Source organism: Dendroctonus ponderosae, unplaced genomic scaffold (genome assembly GCF_020466585.1).
Source record: "Dendroctonus ponderosae isolate FM_Combo_2020 unplaced genomic scaffold, Dpon_F_20191213v2 Dpon_F_20191213_3, whole genome shotgun sequence".
NCBI classification, from domain to species: Eukaryota; Metazoa; Arthropoda; class Insecta; order Coleoptera; family Curculionidae; genus Dendroctonus; species Dendroctonus ponderosae.
In genome coordinates, this window is record NW_026018508.1 from 6,815,769 (window position 1) to 6,822,073 (window position 6,305).

The 6,305-nt window shown below is 31.0% G+C and overlaps 1 protein-coding gene across 1 annotated transcript in view; it reads right to left on the minus strand.

Annotated features, from left to right (window-relative positions):
- LOC109543661 overlaps positions 1-5,293 on the minus strand; it is a 30,613-nt gene extending 25,320 nt beyond the window's left edge. Inside the window, exons 1-2 of the mRNA XM_019913481.2 lie at positions 5,110-5,293; positions 3,044-3,112 (exon numbers count right to left, since the gene is read on the minus strand). The gene's annotated coding sequence lies outside the window, so the exon portion shown is untranslated. The remainder of the gene's footprint in view (positions 1-3,043; positions 3,113-5,109) is intronic.
- Between the last annotated feature and the right edge of the window lie 1,012 nt (positions 5,294-6,305).

Here is a 6,305-nt window from a genome sequence, read left to right on the forward strand (position 1 = left end):
TAAGTCGAAATAGTATTCATATACATGGTCGGGTGAGTTTGCTCGCATATTTATTTATTCCATTTCGCTTGTGTGTCATCGCTATATTTAAACAAAATCACATATAGCATGTACATAAACGCTCGATTTTTTTTAAACCAAATAGGACCGGAACCTTAAAATTCCTGGTATAATTCCGGTTTTTATGAGAATATCGGTTTTCATATAGTTAAATCCGAGAACCCAACTTCAGCCCATTAATAAAACTGGCAAAGCTATTCCATAAAACTGAGGTTTATGTGATTGTTTTAATAACCATATCGGATTTGGCTGTTTAGTGACTTGAGTTTCTTCACAAAAATAACAGTCGAGCTATTTTGCAATACGTTTTACATTTTTGTGGTTTGGGTTAATAGAAGTAGATTAAAGTGGCAGAAAGTAAAAGAAGCAAATAAGGAATATGAGTCTACTTTTAACTTTTCATGAAATTATTTGTAGCTATTCGCTGATTTTAAGCGAAACTTCAGAAAAATATTGTCAAACATCTGCACAATCAGAAACTATTGGACTACTGCAGAGCAGAAGGAACCTCGTTATAATATTAGTCCAAAAAAAATATCTGGATCAATTAATGAAGGTCGCAAGCTTAAAATAGAAATATATTGCAAAAACTTGAGGCAGTGATGAAATACAAAAAAATATTTGACTTGGAAATATGTCACGTTTATATGGCACCGCAACAGGAAAATTGTGTTCCTGATATGCTCATCATATATCACCTATTTGCAAATATTGAATCGAGCTCAAACTACAATGCGCCCACCATAAACTTGCCAAATGTAGGTTAACGCATTTGCGCTAAAACGGGGAATATGGTTGTGAAAAGTGAGCAAATGCAAATGTTATTCAAGGTAACTAAAATATTATCGTTAGATAAATTATTGCACCAAATATAGCTTAACTTCACAGGTCTCTTCAGTGAGATATGGCCTTATCAACAATAGGACAGAGTTTTGTAGGGGAATTTTAAATATATTTTTACTAACTCGTTGGCAGAAATATGTTGCTTCTTAGAATATTCTGAAGTTTCCTTTAAGAGAAAAATATATCGAAAAATTTTTATACGTTTTTGACTTAATAAATTAAGCTATTTTTGCTAACATTTCGAGCCCAAAGTCTGAGAACACAAACACATTATTGCGTGAAGCAAGAACAGGAAAACATCAGCAGGATGAGGACTAATAGGTCCGACACAGAGCAAAACTTGTTTTTGCTTCATGTATTTTTACTTCTTTTCCCTCTATATGAAAATATTTGTACAGGTAATTTATTAATATTAAGTGCTTAAAAACTTACTTTTCAATTCCCAAACAACTCGGAATGTTTTCACGTTTAGTATCATTATTGTCGAATTTGATCTGATTGTTTTAATTAGCAATTAATTATATCGCTATGGCTATCGCGTTGAGCGAGACAAACTTTGGTTGCGCGCTCACCCGCCCCTAAGCGCCGCCACTGTTTAATATGCCTGTTGCTTGTAAATACTTGTTCATATAATTTAATTCGTAAGCGAACCTCTAAAAATCTAGAAAGAATCGCAAAACAAAATACCTACTTGCAATAAACTTTTATTGCCTTTTCCGGCTACTGAAACAACTCGTTAGATTTTATTTCTAAATCGTGTTTCTTCCATTTATGGGCAATTAAAATTTTTGCTTATCTGGTGTTTTGTATGCGATATACAAAATAGGTAACCGTTTGCTCACAAATGACCTGATTTTGTTTATTGCACGACGTCTTGCGTGATGTATGCTTCTTTGAGGTCAATAAAAAATTAAAGAGGACCTTACAGATTTATGTTATTATTTCTAATTCTTTTGAGCATTTGCCTAGTTTGAAGAGGGAATCCCCAATGAAAGCACCTAATTTAATTTAGCCGTACGCTCGAGACAAAAAATTGCAATTATATTTTAGAACGCACGAAAGTCGAACAAAAAAAATTGGGTTCATTAAATTCACCATCGATTACTGTAAAAAAGCATGTTTTACATGCCAGCAACTTAACGTGAAATTAGATCATATCATTTTTTTTCCACAGCACGTTGCACAACATAAATCAAACACTTAATTTGGGCTCCAATGTGAAAGAAAAAAACTTTCTTCTACAATCAAATTTTAAATACACATAGCCTAATCGATCAATTAAAATCACAATCAATTTGGAACGCGATATGTTAAACACCATGTCGTTTAATAACTATGTTTGAATATAAAGCAGCCTTATCTCATATCGCAAATCGAACCAATTAAATGCAATACTTTGACGTAGTGGTAACTGCTTTATTAACAGGCAGATGCAGTCAAGATAATCTCCAATAAGATGCCGAGTGTTAAACCAGATTGAAGGTATATTATCTCTATTAAAAAGATAACAATCACTTTTTTAAACTAAATGAGATATTCGCCCTTAATCTTGTCAGTTGGCATTAAGGAAGCTTTGTCTTATTAGAAGCGGGACGTTATCTCTAGATACGGCTTGTGCCACAAGTTTTATGTGGCAATGCGAAAGTTGTCTTTAGAAGTAATAGGTGGCAATCATAAATTTCAACTAAGTTCAAAAAATCCCATCGAATTTGTAAAATACCATAATAGACACCCGACAACCTCTGAAGGTGTATGCTACTTCTGCTAGCGAAACACGAAGAATAAATTAAGCAGTTATAGAAACAAATCAGAGCGACTGATTTAAAAAAGGTTGAAATAATTCGCAAAGTTAATTCTGGTAAAATCAGGCTGCCATGACGACTTGGCGTTTCATTTCGTCCAGTACTCTGGAATCGAAATTCCGTTCTCATAATGCAGAAGGTCTACTAATCAAGCCTTAAAAGTAACCTTAAAACATTCTAATTATACACTGGAAATATTGCCTAAAAAGTAACATCAACTTCATCTTCTTTAAGGATTGAAATTCTATGTTCTATCCATTTTTAATCAATAACAATTGATTTGAACGCAGCTGTTTTCGAATAGTTAATTATACAATTCTAATCCTATATCTACTTACCTTTATTTATATACACTTGGCAAATTGTCCAAAATGCCTCTTTGAAGTTCAGTTCGTGGTTGCTGATTCCTTGAAACAATAAAAATTGAATAAAATTGAAATTGCATAATAAAAGCTTTGGAATATTATCTTTTACAAAAACAACGCTACATTTCTAAATAAATGTCTCCAGATTTAAAACTTTTCAATTTCTAGTCAACTCAGTTGTAACCCGAATTAGAAGGAAACAGGCTGATTAAAGTTTTTCGAATTACTAAATTAAAATACAACTTTTATAATCATAAAACATTTTACAATAGAAAATAGAGAAAACGAAAATGAAATCTATCCTAAGTTCCTATCTGGATAACTAATTATCTTCAGTTGGTTGTGTGATTATTATTATATTTTTTCTAGTTGTGTACCTTTTTTATACTGTAACTTTCCTTTTTATAGCTGATTTTTGCTAAAGAAATATACATTAATTCCAATGTTAAAGAAGTCAATGAAGAAAAGAAAGATAATTCATTAAAAAGTGTTGTGTTATTAACTTTAATACATTTATTTCATAGCTAGTTGCTTAAAGATTTCTAACTAAATAAATTCAATATGCATCTAGTGCTTAAGTTCACCTTGAAGAACGATCGTCTCTAAACAATTTAAGGTAATTTTTAGCTTGCCATAGTAGATGATAAATTAAAAAAACTACAAATACACATATGTTCCGAAATAAAAGTTGATAAACTGAAATAATATTTTAAGTTTAATTAAGTCATTTAATTGCAAATAGTTTAAACAATACTAACGCGATTTATTTTAAAATATGAATTTTATGATTTATGAATGAACACAAAACGTGGTAACATTTTCATAGAAATTTTTTAGTTTCTACTTATACTTTAAAATCTTTTAACGCATTTTCGGCGAAAACTTCTATATTTTAAAATACACAAATGCCTTCAAAACTTTTTTGAGGCAAAATTTGAATAAAAAAATTTATCGCAAAATGTTGAAAAAGTCGTAAAATAAATAAAATCAAATTAAAATCATTTTTAAGTTTTTTTTAGCAAATTTTCTATATGCAACTGATTAATTAATTCTGTTTGTAAAATGTGACGCTTGCTGAAGAACTAATTCGTACCACAATATGACATTATTACCATACAATTCATAAAATAATTTTTTAAAAGCAATTTATCCTTGTACTACTTTTCACTTCATTTCTGTTATCCTTAACAAAAAGTATATTAACGGAATCTTGTATCTATTTTTCATAGGGTTAACCGTTATAATGTAATTAATTCTACATTTTGGCAAAAACCATAAAAATTTGCATGGAAATGGTCGTTCTATTTCATTCGTTCTAAAGATTCTAAAAAACTAGAAATCACCCATAAAAACATTTTTATAAATATTTGCACCTACACCCAGGTAGGTATTATTGCAAAAATGTGCCGCTATGGTTGTTACAATAAATTAAAATTTTCTTTTTTACCACTAACTTAACTTTCCTTCTTCCCTTCTTCTAAAGTCCTAGTTTTTTTCTATGAAATGTTACACACACCATTATATTTCAGTAATCATACTCAGCAGACTTCATCGCTTAATTCGCATACCTAATTAGTAATTTTGCAAATACTTTAAGAACATAATCGCACATAATTAGATTTTAATTATATTCTTTACTTGGCAATTTTTATTAAGCAAATATCGTGCTTTGTCGTCAAAGGAACATTTATCACCTCAGTTATACACAGTTGGACATTATGCGCCACAGAATAGGAACAAAAAATCAAAGACAATATAATTAAATATATTACACAAACAGTGTCAAAATAAAATAATGGCAAAATAAGATAACATTCAATTAAACTGTATGTGTCGACAATAGGTAATGCTAAATTAATTTTTGTTAATGCTTTAACTTTAATTCGAACTACTTTCCTTGCCAGAAATCCACACAAAAGCGACAATAAACCGTTTTAAAAATTACCGTAAATGTATGTCGGTATATGTATTCAAATATTTTCTTTTTAATAATAACACAAAAGTACAGTGTATGCAAAAAAAATTAAACGTGTACTTACCAAATGTTAGTAAATTGGCAAAATCAGCTTCCAGTAAACTTTGAAGTTTGACAAAAACTCACTAAATATATTATTTTCGTACGTAAAAAATCGAATCGTAATCGCCGGTAAAATTAAATCGCACGTCTCAAGTTTGGATTCCGCTTTCAATGAGAGCGCGTAAACGAATAGAATCCATTTCATTGCCAGTGGAAAATCGGTCTTCAGCTTCAGCTGGCGCAGATGTTGAAGCGGAAGGAAGGGAATGGATTTGCACTAAATCAGTAAAAACTTTGTTATTGTTTGCTTCCTTTGCACAATTTTTTATTCAAATTCTTATATAATGTATTTAGTGCGCATATTTTTGTTCCTTTTCGATTTTTTTTCGATTTATACATTTTAATAAAAAACGCCTGGAAAAATTGATTTTATTTCATGGCCTGGACCTCAAATGTATTTTCGTTTCAAATAAGTCGAAGTTTTTTTAAGTGTGGGTACTAGAAATACTGATTTACAAACTATGTTCTTTAATGTACTTTCACTTTTTGTTTCATTTACTTCATATGCCGATTGCTTCAAATTTCAAAAAATTACAAGTAAAGTGTGATAAGGGAGTGAAATAATTGTACTTAATTCTATGAGTATTAAAGAATCTCGTTATTCCTGTGGACTGGTTGTAGAAGAGTACTACAAACCAAGGACCCGGACCGAAACGAAATAACTTCCGTTCCGGTTTGGGTCCAAGGCAAAATGAAAATTTCGGTTCCGTTCCTGTTCCGGTTTAGAAAATAATTTCCAATTCGGTTCCGTTCCGGTTCCGGTTTTTTTTTCGGTTCATTTCGGTTCCAAAATCTATGTATAACAACGAACGGGGACAAAGATACTCTAATTAGGGATTTCACTATCTTTATCTTTGCTTGTTGTATTTTACAAGATAAAAGATGCTGACTGCTTCATACGGTACTTCGGCTGGTTGTATGGTAAGGGGTAGGAGTGTAGGAGGACTAGCAACCCCACAAAAGGATTGAAATTCAGGTAACATTAAATGGAACAACACTGCAATAAAGACTCCTATAAAAAAATTAATTTAATCGTATTTTTGAAAAGTAATTTGTCAATGAATTTTCTGACTTTAGCGCTTTTCTCTTCTTTCCGTTTTTACTCAGGTCCACAACTTCGTCAATTCCTCTTCTTTCACTCTTATCTCCGTTTAAAGA